A 15,019-nucleotide genomic window follows, 5' to 3' on the forward strand; every position below is an offset into this window, starting at 1 on the left:
CTGTGGCCGCTCCCCTTAAGTCCAGGGTTTCACAACTCTCCTTCTCGGGACTAAGTTGGCTGGATTCATCCTCTTTGCGGGTTCTGCCTGACTGGGCTTGGAGCCTCCTTTCTGCTTCACCACCCAGTCATCCGGCTATGCCCTGAATCCTGCCCTGGAAGGTCTGATAACCCCAAAACTGCTGCGGGGAGCTTGTTCTGCCCACTCCACTAGGATTTTTCCTATATCTTCCCTCTCCCAGACACTCACACACGCAGTGTGCACGTAAGAGCGTGTGTGTGCGTGTAAAGAAGAGCTGTTTGCTGTACGGCGGCCCAGGCTGTATTAGTTCAATGGCTAAACAGGGAATGTCTGGGGCCAGGACTGCCAATCCAGTGGCATGAAAGGCTCTGTTTAAAAATAAATACATAAGGAATTAGCCTTTTAAAGGCTGCCGTTTTACTCCATATATTGTATGACAGTTCAACATAAAAATCGTTTGGAAGGTTCATCATCTCAATGTGTTTCCAAAGCCCTGGAGGAAGTAGGAGGAAGCCGGGGATATTTCCTTCTGAGTTGTAATGCACTTTCTGGCAAACCCACCGGAGAGTTCGGAGAATGACACTCTGGTGACATTTAAACCAATACAAAAGTAAATTAAACATCTAGATCATAAAAAATACCAAAGGATGTTTTAAAATAGCCTCTTTGCAGCACTGCATTAGTTGACTATACAGCTTTAGTGTGTAATGAGCAATATATTAATTTATAATTAGTGTAATACAGTAAAGCTCAGCAAATAGCTCTGTGCACTCTGGCTAATTCATCAACGGAAGAAGCAGCTTTTAATGGTTTCCAAGGTTTGCCTGTCCCCTGTAATTGGGAAGTCCAGAATTTATTGTTATTTCTCTTAAGGGGTAATTTGATTGCAGCCACACATCTTCATTTTGTGTCTGCTCCCACTCCAGTGCAAGGAAGGAGAAATCTCCAGATTCTAGTGTCTCGCGAGCACTTTACATGACCCCATTTGCAGCTTCCCATGCCGTATTTTGCAGCCCAAGTGACCTCATGGCCTGAGAGACTTCCTGCAGCTTTGGCTGTGCCTTCTCCTGCTGTCACAGAAAGGGTTGATGCCAGGGTCTTAGCCCTGCTGGAATAGTTTGGCTGCTCCCTCCACCCTCTCGCTTTTTACTGGAATTGACTCCCCCCCCCCCCACTCTTCCTTTTAACTTCGTAGCATTTGGGAGTGACTTTTTCCTCTCAGTTGCTCACTCTCACAGGATATTGCTGAATAGGCAGGAAAAGAGCAAATGGAGGACACTAATGGATAAATGTTTAATCATAAGAATATTTAGCTCTAAGGAGAGCCAGTGGGAGCTAGGCACTTATCTCCTTGTGGCCAATTGGAAAGTCTTAGCCTTTTTCATCAGGTCAATCTGAAAGCAGTTCCAAAGAGGAAGGATGGTTTGTGGTTCAGGCGCTGACTGGGACTCGGGAGATGTGGATTGATTCCCGGCTCTGCCACAGACTCCCTGTGTGACCCTGGGCTAGTCACTTAGTCTCTTAGTCTCTCTGGGCATTGATTCCCCACCTGTCAAAGGGGGATAATCACCCTGTCTTTGTCTGTTTAAAGTCTCTGGGGCAGGGGCTGCCTCTGACTTCGTGCCTGGATGGTGCCCAGCATACAGAGGCCTGCGCTCGGTTGCAGCAATGTAATAACACATAGACAACGGGAATGTGACTATCCCCATTTGCTAGATTGTGAAACTGAGGCAGAAAGAGGTTACGGGACATGCTCAAGTCACACAGCGAGACCCTGGATGAGCTGGGAACTGAAACTGGGTCTCCTGACTGCAGCATGCTGCTGCCTACTCTAGCAAGGGCACCCGAGGGACAGGTCTAGGGCACCGTATGTCAAGAAGAGAACATCTTCCTTCCTGGTTTCCCCCAGGCAGACACTGCTGCACTGGGGGCAGAGCAGTCAGCTCGTAAATCCATTTCTCCCCCAATTAGCAAATGCGACAGGGCAACCGACGATTCCCAAAGCTTGTCGGCAGTTCACAGATGCTTTGCTTTTATGGATGTGGTGGGGCCTTACCTATCTACCTTAGGTACCACATCACCACTGTAGCTGAGCAGCTCACTGTCTTTAATGTTGTTCTCTTCACAACACCCCGGGGATGTATCCCCATTTTACACATGGGGCGCTGAAGTACAGAGAGGCTAAGTGACTTGCCCGGGGGCACATTGGACATGTGTAGCAGAGAAATTCAGCCCAGGTCTCCCACCTTCTAGACTGGTGCTCTAACCACTGGAACATCCTTCCTCTTATAGCTCTGGATGCACTAGGGTTCTCACTAGTACAACTGAACCATCAGTGGGAACTGTTTGCTGAAGTTTCCTAATGTAGACAAAGCCGAAGAGACAGAGAGAAAGCAAAGTCCTCAGTAGAGGATGTCACATGCTCAGTAGAGCTGGGTGAAAAGTTTTGGCTGAAACTTTTTTCATTGAAAAATGCAGATTCAGCAACACCAACATTTTTTGTGAATTCATGTCAGTTTCAAAATGAAACTTTATTTTTTTTGCTTGAAACGACATTTCATTTCAAAATTTCCTTTAACTTTATTTTTAAAAATTCAAAGAATTTTAAAATGGTCAAAATCTAAATGATACATTTCAATTTTGTTTAAATTAAACTTTTTGGTGGATCCCAAACAAACTTTTTTTGACTTTTTGATTCACCAAAACTTTTGAAAAATTGTGTTTCTGGTTCAACCTTATATATATTTAACTTTTCAAAATAGCCAGCAAATCAAAAACCTGTTATTCACACAGCTCTGGCACTCAGCTACCCATATTAACCATTAAAATATTTCTGAGATGCCAACAAAATTCCAGCATCTGCTCTAATCCTCAGACTGAAACCTTCATTGTAACGTTTGTATCTTCTTTAGACTGCGAACCCCCAGCTAATTGCTGAAGCATGTGTGTAACTTTAAGCAGATGAGTAGGCCCATTAAAATCAATGTGCTTAGATATCTTGCTGAAGCAAAGTTGGAAGGACTGACATCAGACTTCTGGAGAGCTGAAGGAAAGACTCAGGATAATGATATTTGCCCAGGTATGTCTAGTCCAACCCAGGCTAAGAGGAAATCCTTTGTTGTATTGACTCTTCTTCATTAGGATTTGGTGTATCAGTTCTTTTCCCTGCCAAACTTTGTCTTTTTAAGGCTACTAAGAAGTCTCTTTGGCATGATTATGATGAAATGGTGGAACCTTTGAAAATATCCAGGAAGGAGAAGGGAAAAAACAAACAAAATCCAAACTGAACCAAAACAAAAAATGAATTTGTTGATGAAATCAGATCAATTACCTGATTCAGATGGAATGAAATCAGTTTTACATAAATCCGATTTTTTCCCCCTTTCCCCGTGTTGTAATTCTGTGATCTGGAAAGTAGCGTGTTTGTATTTACAAACCATGATGTCCGTAAGGGGCTAGATTGTGAAGATTTCCTGGTTGAATAATATGATTCTAATTTAATTGGCATTTGTCTGATATGAAAGGTAGTTTTTATAGTGTTTGCTATTGATTGTTTATATTAAAACTTTGTGATCTGGAAAGGAATATGTTTGTATTGACTTATTATCATATCAATAGATGCCTAATTTTGTGTTTTTTCTTTCAAGTGATCTGATGAATATAAATGGCAGATTTCATTTAGCTTCTTATTGATTTTGTTATTAAAACTCTGTGATCTGAAAAGTTAAATGTTTGTATTTACTTAACAGCTTATTAATGAGGCTGGGTTTATGGACTCATAGACTTTAAGGTCAGAAGGGACCATTATGATCATCTAGTCTGACCTCCTGCATAATGCAGGCCACAGAATCTCATCCACCCACTCCTGTAACAAACCCCTAACCTATGTCTGAGTTATGAAGTCCTCAAATCATGGTTTAAAGACCTCAAGGTGCAGAGAATCCTTCAGCAAGTGACCCGTGTCCCATGCTGCAGAGGAAGGCGAAAAGCCTCCAGGGCCTCTGCCAATCTGTCCCGGAGGAAAATTCCTTCCCGACCCCAAATATGGCGATCAGTTAAACCCTGAGGTTTACAGGACTTTTCCCTTTGTATTGATTAACCGGGTCTAATTTAACATATTAAAAAATGCAATTTTGACTTGGTTCTTTAAAAAAAAAAGTGCTAAATTCTTATATAGCAAAAACAGGTTCCTCTTTACTCTGAGCCTGATCCTATGCCCCTGGTGACTAAACAAACTCATGCCAGCTCTGACCTGCCCTGCCCTCTCCCCCACTGCTGCAGCTCCTTGTCCCCTACTGGGGGAAAGGTGGGGAAAGATCTGCTCCAGGGCTGGCCCTAGACCAAATGCTGCCCCATGAGAGGAGAGTCTATACCTCCCCCATTTGTTAAACTTTTGAATATCTTACTTTGTATTGCATCTGTAGCCCATTTCACCACTTTGGTGCATGATTTGGATGCATGAGTTATTCCTGTCATATAAGACAATAAATTTGCATGCTAGGATCTGTGAATCTGTATTTATTCATGCCATATATGAGCAACTAAAAAAATTAGTTTCCTCTAAGCTTATAGAAACTTTTTCATTTTAAAATGTACAGGGCATGGCTGACAACATTCTAGGAGGCTGGAGGAAAAGGTAGTTCTCAAAAAGTCTGGAAGGTTCCACGAGGTTCTACAAAGGTCCAGAACATGCTAGGAGGTTAGTGGAAAAACGACTCCACATATGGAATACCTGAAACATTTTACTTCAAACATTCCATTTCCCCTTTTGTCACTAACAATAAAAACAGCCCCCTGAGCCTGGCGCCCCAGGCGGTCACCTGCCCCTAAATCTGGCCCTGGTCCGTTCATCCTCACGCAAGGGAGCTTTCCCAGGAGCGGTTTGAAATGCTTTTCCCAGCACGGGGGCCATCTCCTTTGCATTGCTTAGGCCCCCATTCAAGAAAACAACTTTAAGCCTGTGCTTAAGTCTCATTAAAGTCAAGGGCTTAAAGTTGAGTGTGTGCTGTCCTGAGTGGGAGTCCTGGCCTGTAGGCTCTGTGGGGCAGAGGCTGTCGGGGTCTAGCACAGTGGGGGCCTGTCCTTACTCCTGCAGTGTGTCTGGGCACAGCCAGGCCTGGAGCCCCCGTGCCTGGTGCTCAACGCCCACAGGTGGGCAGCCCTGAGCCAGGGCCAGCACCAGGGTTTTTGCCACTCCAAGAGGTGGGGAAAAAAAGAAGCTGCGATCGTTCCACCGCGCCGCTTTCTTCTTTGGCGGCAGGTCCTGCCCTCCGAGAGGGACTGAGAGACCCCCACGAAAGAGCCGATCCTGCCTCCCCTGCTTGCTGCGCTGGTGCCTGGAGCTGGCCCTGCCACAGCAGAGGGTGCAGGGCGCTAGCTCCCTTCCAGCAGCCCCTGGGGCTGTGCCAAAGGGTGGGGGCGGGGCTGAGGGCCAGCAGCACTGCCAGTCCCTTTGGCGGCGCGGCTCCCCAGGGCTCAGCCCGGCTCCCGGCCGGCCGGCAGGGGAGGGAGCGGAGGTAACTGGAGGGGAGGCGCCCTGCTGGGGGCGCGCAGCGCAGCCGGCCGTGCCGCGAGAGGTGCAGAGCGCGGGGCCGTGCGAGCGCTAGGGGTCGCTGCGCCCCTTCGCCGGCGCCCAGGCTCTGCCCGGCGGCCCCCGAGGAGGCTGCGGCGGGCGGCGCAGGAGCGAGCCAGGCTGGTGCGGAGCGAGCAGAGCCGCCAGACGCTGCGCGTCCGAGCCGAGCGCAGCCCTGCCCGGGGAGCCCCAGCCGGCCCGAGCCGCGGAGCTGCGGCGCGCAGGGCGGGGATGGGCAGCGGCTGGGGCGCGCGGCGGGGACACCTGTGACGGGACCCAACAGGTAGGTGCGCGGGGGCCAGGCGGGGCCGGGGCTGGGGCAGAGCCGGGGGGGGGACGCCCCCTTTGCCAGGTTCGCGCCCAGGCGCTTCTCCGTGGAGCGGCCCCCCCCGGGGCTCGGCGCCCGGACGCTGCAGCCCGGTGCGGAGCTCGGAAAGCGGCCCCCGGGCGGGGAAGGGCGAGGCGAGCTCTGGGGCCGCTGCTCCGGGAGCTCCCTGCGCGCATCCTGGCAGCCAACTTTCTCCGGGCTGCCTCTGTGCAAACTTCCGGGGGGGACCCGCGAGAGCCGGATTTTCCTCCCCGTTCGCTCGGGTTGCAAACGCCGCGGCGCAGAGTCTCGGGGGAGAGGCGGAAAGTGCCCCGGGCCGTGTCCCCGGAGCTGGAGCGGGCGCTCCCCGGGGAGCACGGGGCTTCCAGGGCTCCTGGGGATGTTCCACCCTCCCTCGGCATGTCACGGGGGGCTTGGTTCTCTGCAGAGATTTCAACCTCCTGGGATGGGGCGCGGGGGGAAAGAAAATGCAGCTCAGAAGCCCCCACCGCCCCCCAGGGACACTGTCTGCAGTGAGCTCCCTGGGGGAACACACTTATTCCAGAATCGCTTCGGAAGCGGAGTCAGCAAAGGCTCCCTTATTCTGGAATAAGAGCATCCACACAGGGCATTAGTCCCAAATAGCTGCTGTGCTTTTAAATTCCCGCGCTGCCTTAATCTGGAGTAATTTCCCTGGGGTAGCGTTCTTGGAACCTCCTCACAGCCTCCCATTCCTCTGCTGGGTTAGGGGAGTATGGAGACAGGCTCTGCTCACAGGGAGGAGCAGCGAGAGGGTTTAAAAATCTCCCCCTGACTCTTTGCATCAGGGCAGGAGAGGTTTGGCGCTAATGGGTTACTGGCTTGGGCAGACTAGGGGAATATTTATAAGAACACAGGTGCCTCCAGGCGGTGTTTTCCTGGTTCTCCCATTGCTGTTGGAGTTTGAATTACAGCATCTCCTTCTCTTCCTGCTGTGAAGTCATAACCCAGTGAGGTGGCACTGGTGGGCTGTGATCTCAGATTCAGCAGGAGAGTGTCCCAGTGGCATGAGGAGTCAGGGCTGGGGGAATGTGGGGAGTTTAAGGGCAGGAAACCTTCCTGAAGCATAAGTATAGTGGGTGACTGGCTGGCATGTGTCTGTATGTGGGAGCCTCTGAATTTTCCTGAGGCGGGCAGTTCTCCATGGAGGCACAGTCAATGGGGAGGCGCTTTCCTGTATAGGATGTAGAGCCAGTTAAATCAGCAAGACCTGGTTTCCATTAGCTGCGTTTACATCTTGCCTAGCTGCCTCGCTCAGCAGGCTGGGCTATCTTGCACTGTCCTGTGTCCTCTCTGTAGGATCAGCTCTGTGTTCATGCCCAGGGGAGAGCCTAGGTGTTGGAACGCAGATACCAGGGGAAGCGGTGGCATAGATGTGAGGAGGGAGGTCTGTGGCTTCATGCCAAACAGGACTGGTTCTAAAGCAGGGGTTCTCAGACTTTTGTACTGGTGACCCCTTTCACACAGCAAGCCTCTGAGTGCACCCCCCCCCTTATACATTAAAAACACTTTTTTTATATATTTAACACCATTATAAATGCTGGAGGCAAAGCGGGGTTTGGGATGGAGGTTGACAGCTTGCGACCCCCCCCCACATGTAATAACCTCACGACCCCCTGAGGGGTCCCGACCCCCAGTTTGAGAACCCTTGTTCTAAAGAAACTGTGAGCTCCTGCTAGGCGCAAGGCTGAACCAACAGTGAAACTAATTAAATTATCCACTTGCAGCGTGCATCTGAAAAACCCAACCCAAAACCTTGCATAATTTGTAGGCGAGAGAGAGACCTGTGCTGGGAGAATGACTCATGGCAGAGGCAGATCCTCCAGGTCTCAGTGGAAGTCATCTGTGACAGTGATCAGCAGCAGCCAGCTGGCTCTGTGAGATTTGCCGAGTGACTTCCAGCTTGACTCGCTTGGCCAGGGGAATGCAGCTCCCATCTAGGACCAACTTGGAGTGGCTCTTGCTGGCTCAGCGAGACAGAGGCTCCCCTGGCACTGCTGCTGTCTACACATCCTGGCAAGTGCCAGGTCCTGTCCCCGCTGCAGTGGCTTGCAGGATGCACACATGGTGACAGCCAGCCAGCCAACGGGGATCTAAGTCAGTCCTGCTATCTGTCTACTGTTTGAGAGAGGTAGTGTTTTCCTGCACTGTACCTGGCTATTGTAAAATCTCCAGAATTAGTCCGAGAGCTCCCACTCCCTCCGTCCCAGCGTATGCAATAGCTGAGCCTTCTGTTGTCATCAGCCTCAGCGGAGCAATGGAGGCTGGAGAGTCACATCCAGGCTGTTTCCCTGTGCCAGCACTTGCAAACTGATCAGCTAAGATGACTGGCTCAGGACCAAAAAAGAAGCAAACGTTTCCTGCTGCCGTTGCTCCATTGCCCCAAAAATGGGAGGGAGGGAGGGCAGCTCAGTGGCTAGGGAGCTGGACTAGAGCTCAGTTCCTGCTGCTGGCTGATGCTGGGCAAGTCACATCCCCTCTTGTGCCTCAGTTTCCCCATCTGTAAAATGGAGTTAATTATACTGACCTCCTTTGGAAAGCAGCCTGAGAATGCATAAAAGCTCAGTTATTATAGCAACTGTTGGTTGTCTTTCTGGGAAGGAAAATACAGAACCCACCAATGGCTCCACTTGGCACCAGTTGTTCCTGACAGTAGAGGGGTTCAGACAGGAGTTAAGACGCTAGATGGGTCTGATTCTGATCTCATCTCATTTCCCCTGCTGTAATTCCATTGGCTTAGTGGAGCTACTCCTGATTTACACCAGGTCAGAATTGGGCCCAAAGATTCTACGTCCTGTCGAGCTGACTCGTAGAATAAGGTAAGGGCAGAAGGGGATGGAGCTGTCCTTACACATGGCGCGAGCATCCCCCTCTTCTCATTGGCCCCTTTGCGTCTGGGGAAAGATTCCCAACGGGGGCCTGTCATCTAGGAAGGAGGAATGTGCCAGCCAGAGGCGTGGCCGTTCCAAAGAGATGGAAAAGGGGGGATCCCATGCCCTAGGACTGGCCTGGCAGAGAGAATAGGAGGGGTTACTCTCTGAATAATCCCTCTTGCGTGATTAGGGTTGATTGGCCATCGCTGGTGACATGGCACAAAGATATCTAAGAGACTCTCTCCTGCATGCGTGCTCCCGGGGCGCGGAGCCGTGCTGGCGGCACACGCGTGCTCCCGGGGCATGGAGCCATGCTGGCGGCACACGCGTGCTCCCGGGGCGCGGAGCCGTGCTGGTGGCACTGGGACAACAACTTTAGCTGTCCTACCTTCCTGGAATGACCAGACTGATTTAACTGCTGTTAACCTTGGGTATCAACCTCCTTGCTGAGCTGCCTCTCTCCATCTGAGAGACAGGCTCCTGGCCCTGGATGAATCTGAGGATAGAGCTGTCAGCAGAGCTGACCTTCAAAATGCCAGCAGCACCAGGAGATGGGATTTGCGGAGCACAAGGGCAGGAGTCAGTCCCAGCACTTGGGCTGAATTAGAGTTAAAAACTCCCTTGCTCACCCTTGGTGGAGAAGAAAATGCGGCAAATGCTGAAGGAATGAACAAGAAGCTGGAAGGAAATCAGACTGGAAGAGAGAAGGAGAGAGAGGCTTTAATGGGCAGATATGCTCAGTCCTGCTCTGCAGGGCTCCCTGCTGTTGCTTTGTCATTCTGGACAGTGTGTTTGTGCTTCATTTTGGCCTCCCCAGCAGCTTCCACTGTTTCGCACAACATGTAATTAGACTGTGGAACTCATTGCCATAGGATGTCATGGAGGCCACCAACTTGGCCAGATTCACAGATGGAGTGGACATCTGATGACAGGAATAGCCAGAGCTCTAACAGCTAATTCTAAAATGAAAAGGGGCATAAAACCTACTGCCTCAGGGTTTATGCCAGAGCCTAACTATTGGGGGTTAGGATGAAACTCCCCTGGGGCAGATTATCTCCCATCTGCTGGCTGCTAGGGTTCTTGCACCTTCCGTTGAAGCAGCTGGTGTCACTGTTGGAGATAGGATACTAGAGTAGTGGACTTTGGGGCTGGTCAGTTTTGGCAAGTCCTGCGTTCTCTGCTTTCCCATTTCCCATGGCGCTGGGCTCCCTGGCCCCTGAGAGCCAGCAGCAGGGATACCTTCTCCCACTCTGTGTCTCAGCCCCGCACCGTCACGTCACAGGAGCTTTTCTAACGTGTGTCACTTGGAGTACCCAAAAAAAAGGGATCAAGAGTCTAAAAACAAGCGGCGGAGACGTGCCTGAAAGCTGGAGGGACAATGGGAGTACAGCGTGTGAGAGAGCGGAAGCTGCATGCCTGAAATTACTGTGCAGAAACTGAAACAATCAACCAATCAGCCTGTGAGTGGGAAGGCAAGCTAGCTCCGTGGGACACTGCCCAAAGCAGCATCAGCAACCCCCCCTCGCTAGTGCTCTGCCTTGTGTAATTTGAACAGGTGAATTTGCTTCTTAAGCATGATTCATCCCCTGGAGGGCACTGCAGAAAAAGTTAACCAGTCAGTGTGACCTGTGGGTTCCACTGTAAACACTGAGCTGATTTGTATTGAGTTTCCCGCCCTGTCACGATCAGTTCATGTTCAAAGGACAGTAACATCTTCCTGAGCCAACTTCCCCAGGAATCCTCCGATTCTCGTCAGACCCCGTAGCTCCTGCTGGTGAGGAGAGCAGCAGGATTTGTCAGAGAGCAACCCAGGGTCTTGTCCAGTCCAGGCGATGGGGCCCAAACTCCTCAGCCTGCCAGGGCTGCGTGCCTCCTGGGCTGCTGTGGGTACTGGAGGTGCTGAGACTTGTAGTGCAAAGCACCAGCTGGTTTTCATCCTTTCTCGCTACAGCCCACCGACTGCCTTTGTCTTCTCCTTCCAAAGCAGTCCTTGGACACCTGAGCTACAGTGGCAGGGTACCCATCTCCTGCACAGTGCCTCACCCCTCACCTGGAGCAACGCCTTGGAAGGAGTTCATTCCCCGTGGTCTGGCTGATCCCCAGCTTCCCTCCTGAGGCTCCCATGTAGGATGCCAGTTAGTGCCAGCTACAGGAGTGCTTCTGCAGTGGGCGCATTTCTCTACTAGCCATTGCACTGAGAGGCACCCCGTTGGAGAGCCTTTCAGTGCAGCTGCAGTCAGAGGCTGTGCACCCACCATGGGGTTTGCCTTGGGGAAGGATAATGCTTGCGTGCACTCTCTCTCTCTCTCTCTCTCTCTCTCTAATTTCCCTGCCTTGTGGGATGTGGCATGAAGTGACTGGTGAGGCTAATCCCTCTGCAGTACCAGGGAACCTTTGCTCAGCTATTGCTGTTGCTAACATCTGCAGCCACTGCACCCAGCTGGGCACTACAGTAGGTCGAGCTGACACACGCAGCTGTGCCCTGTGTGGACTGCACTGACAGAAACTTTCGCCTGCACAGAGGTCTTGCTTAGCTCTCAGGGCGGGAGAGTAAGTACCCAGAGTGCTCGGAGAGAGCTGGAGCATGGGGCGTAATCTTCTCTCCTGTCTGAAAGTGGCCATCTTTGCTCGGGGCTGGTTCTGAGAGGTGCTGGCCTGGAAGTCAAAACTGCTGCCTCACTCGACCGTTTGAAAGTGAATGGGATTGTGATGGGGGTCAGTACTTTGTAGAGCTGGGCCCTGGCTGAGGACATGGATGGCTGAGGCACACTTACTGTGATGGAGCCATCAGTAGCTACAGATACTGCTTCCCAAGGGCTGCTCTGCTCATGGAGAGACTTCCTAGTGCTACAGGGAGGCTGCATTAGAATATTTCATATTGATAGATACACATCATACACGTGACTGTCTGTGTTACTAACAAAACCAGGGGTGAATGTGATGTCCAGAACTGTACAACCTTAATTTACTTTCATTTATGTGCTTGGTTTACCCTTTGTATTTCACTCCTTTTGGAAAATTGATATGGACTAATCAGTTTCACTGTAGGTTACAGTCTGCTTCAAATCCCACTTCTCATGCGTTAGCCCAATGCTGTTCTGCTTTGAGCCGCAAACATTGCAGGGGAGTGTTTAAATTCAGCAAACAACCAATCAATACCTTGTACTTGCATTTAGTAACACAATCATGAGTGTTTTGATTCACATTCAGTTTCTCCCCCTGTCATCTATCCCCCTCCCCTAAATACACACATTTGGTTGATCTGATATGTTGTCCCTAGAGGGTTGTGGGCACTGTTGGTCCTTTCTGACCAACCAAAAATGCTGCAAACTCATAGATGTGCTGAAATAGCTGGACTATTAGATAGCTTTCTGAAGGCTGGCAAAGCCGCTGGGCCCGATGTGCGCAGAGGGGTGTGATGTGGTATCACTTTAGAGATGAGTACTGTATTATTTTGCATTGAAAACCTTGCGCCTAATTCCTATTCCCCCAGCTCCTCTTTTTTTCCCCCATGGAATATTGCTGAATATAATTATCCTCTCTCACAAACCTGTGCACATAATGTGCCAGACTTCCAAAACTCGGAGCATAATTGATTGTGACAGAAAGTCCCTCATTAACGCTGTTGGGCAGCAGACTGCATTCCAAACGCTGTTACAGCTGGAGCCATACCAACTGGAGGTTCAGCATTTTAAATGCTGCTTTAACAACAACAACAACAACAACAAAACAAGGCTCTAGATTTCAGACCATATAATTTGGTAAAAATGAAATCAACACCTTAGTGCTGAGATCATAATTTCCATGGCTGTTGGTGATTAACCTCTGCTAACTCTCTTTAACACTTCATCACTCACAGCTCTGTACCATACTTAATGAATGTATTACAAAATTAAACACAACTGCTGCAGTGATGCTAGCACCACAGAGGCTGACTAGAACAGGCCCAGAAAATGGCTCATGTTAAAAATGCTCTCTTCCACTTGGATAGCATGGTAGTTATAAGCCAGGAGTCACCAAATGCAGCATCTCCTTAAGCTTGGTCCTGTTATCTTACCCAGTTTGTTAGCAGCTCTTCTGGGGCATCAGATTGTTGGTGGGGACGAACATGAAATGGTGAAAAGTGAACCCCAAGACAAAGGGAGGAATAGGCCCCGGACACTTTGGCACTCTCTTTAGCATTCCTGTCCGCCTGCCTTTTGGCAACGGTTCTCAGCAGCCCATGGTGTCTTAACTGGCATTGTCATGAAACACATTGTGCCATTTGTAGTCAGGGATCCATGTCTGGCTGCCTCCCTTGGAGGTTATGGTGCAGTGTTTCCTCTGCATTGGCGTGGGCTTTGGCAGGGACGCTGGCCAGCTGGTTCCCATGGTGGCTATTGTCTTTCCCTGGGCAGGTGGGTATGTCTCTGCCACTGGGGCACAGAAACTAAAGATGCAAAACCCTCCCCGCCCCCCAAATCCTGATAGGCTAGTGAGCAGGTAACTGGGGCAGGCATTCCCTGGCTCAGCTTTTCACTCCTTGGAAAGCGGGCTTAGCTCTGGTGAAAGAGGCTGCGTTGGTGACCCTGGGGGACTCTACCCACTGAGCACGTACAGCAAGGGCAGCGTCAGCATGTGCTGTGCAGGAGCAAGGCTGGTCTTGTGATTACAGCAGTTGTGGGAGACTCGGGTGATCCTGGTTCAATTCCCAGATCTGTCACAGACTCCCTGTGTGACCTTGGGCAAGTCATTTAGCTTCTCTGTGCCTCAGTTCCCCACCTATCAGTGGAGATGAGTTCCTTTCTGCCACCTTGCTCTGGCTGGTCTGTGCAAGCTCTTTGGGGTGGGCACTGGCTCAGTGTGCATCCCTCACACCAAGCTCTTTCCAGTGCAGCCTCCAGGTGCTATTGGAATGCAAACAGCAGCTGAGATATCTGCAGGGCTGCCTGGAGGTGCGGAGAAGGGAACCCAGGCTCCATAGCCCTGCACACTCAGCCTCTGGCATTGGAGCCAGCGTGTATGGGGCTCATTTCCCAAAGCCCGAGCTTTCAGTCTGGGGCCGTGACCCATGGGGCCTTCCCTCATGTCCCCGAGGTTTGTGGTGTGGGCTTGAGGTACAGAGGAGGCCGAGAGCCCCTGCCCCGGAGCCTCCGATTGATGTCACTGTTTGCTCCCTGTGCAGCTGGCGGGACTCTGACAGGCCGTTGGCTGAGATCTTGGCCTGTGCTGCCCATTGCCAGTGAATCCTGGAGATGGATGTGGGATACCTGCCCCTGTCTCTGGGGAGCTGGCAGGTTCCCGTCTCCTCTCTACTCAGCCTTTCATGTCTGCTTTGCTCTCCGGCTCCGTTGTCATCGCTGAGATAAGTGCCTGTCACACCAAACTCATTAGCAAGGAAAGCAAAGGAAGCCGCCTCCACCAAGTGGGGAAACTCACTGGTGAATGAAAGTGTCCCAGCCACCTCCCTCTCGGAGCAGAGCAAATCTCCCTCCGGCTGGGCCCCAGTTCCCTCTGACAGCACCCTGCATAAAATCAGACAGGCAGGGTGGGGGAATCGTGTTCACCTTGCCCTGCGACAGAGCCTTGACCTCGATATTCCCACCAGAGGCGTCGAGATCTGACAGGGCAGTTTGCAACGTGTTTCCCATCTGTGTGTGCATGTGGTCCACCACGTAGGGACGTCATGGCAATATGAGAGCGCTGGTGATGCTCGCCACCTCACACACCTGTTGTTGTTTGTATGATCCAAGTGCCTCGGAGCCGTGTGGTGGACCAGAACCCCACTGTGCAGTGTTTCTCATCCACAGATCCCAAAGCACTGGATAAAGCTTGTCAGCATCGTTAGCTCCCGTTTACAGACAGTGAGCTGAGGCACAGGGAGATTAAGTGACCCATCCAAGGTCACTCAAGGAATCTGTGGCAGAGCCAGGAATTGAACTGAGATCTCCTGGGTCCCAGCCCAGCACCTCGGAGTTGTGGGGGGGGGAGGGGGCATTGGTACTTAGTTCCCATTGGCTTTTAATGAGATTTGGGTGCCTGAGCCTCTTGGAATAAAGCTCAGGACTCCTGACTCCCAGCTCAGTGCCTTTTGGTTCTGGAGCACATGGTTTTGTGCTGAACTAGGGGAGCTTTCTGGAGGATAGAAAGAGGAACAGTGTCTAGTCCTGGGAGTAGGCGCCTGTAACTGGAAGTTGTTTGCGGAGGAAATCTCTGCTCCTATGACCT

General features: G+C 51.1%; 1 protein-coding gene across 1 annotated transcript in view; it reads left to right on the plus strand.

Annotated features, from left to right (window-relative positions):
• The first annotated feature begins 5,591 nt into the window (after positions 1 to 5,591).
• TAFA3 (TAFA chemokine like family member 3) overlaps positions 5,592 to 15,019 on the plus strand; it is a 69,181-nt gene continuing 59,753 nt past the window's right edge. Inside the window, exon 1 of the mRNA XM_039533182.1 lies at positions 5,592 to 5,876. The gene's annotated coding sequence lies outside the window, so the exon portion shown is untranslated. The remainder of the gene's footprint in view (positions 5,877 to 15,019) is intronic.

This window comes from Mauremys reevesii, linkage group 4, assembly GCF_016161935.1.
Source record: "Mauremys reevesii isolate NIE-2019 linkage group 4, ASM1616193v1, whole genome shotgun sequence".
In the NCBI taxonomy this organism is placed as follows: Eukaryota; Metazoa; Chordata; order Testudines; family Geoemydidae; genus Mauremys; species Mauremys reevesii.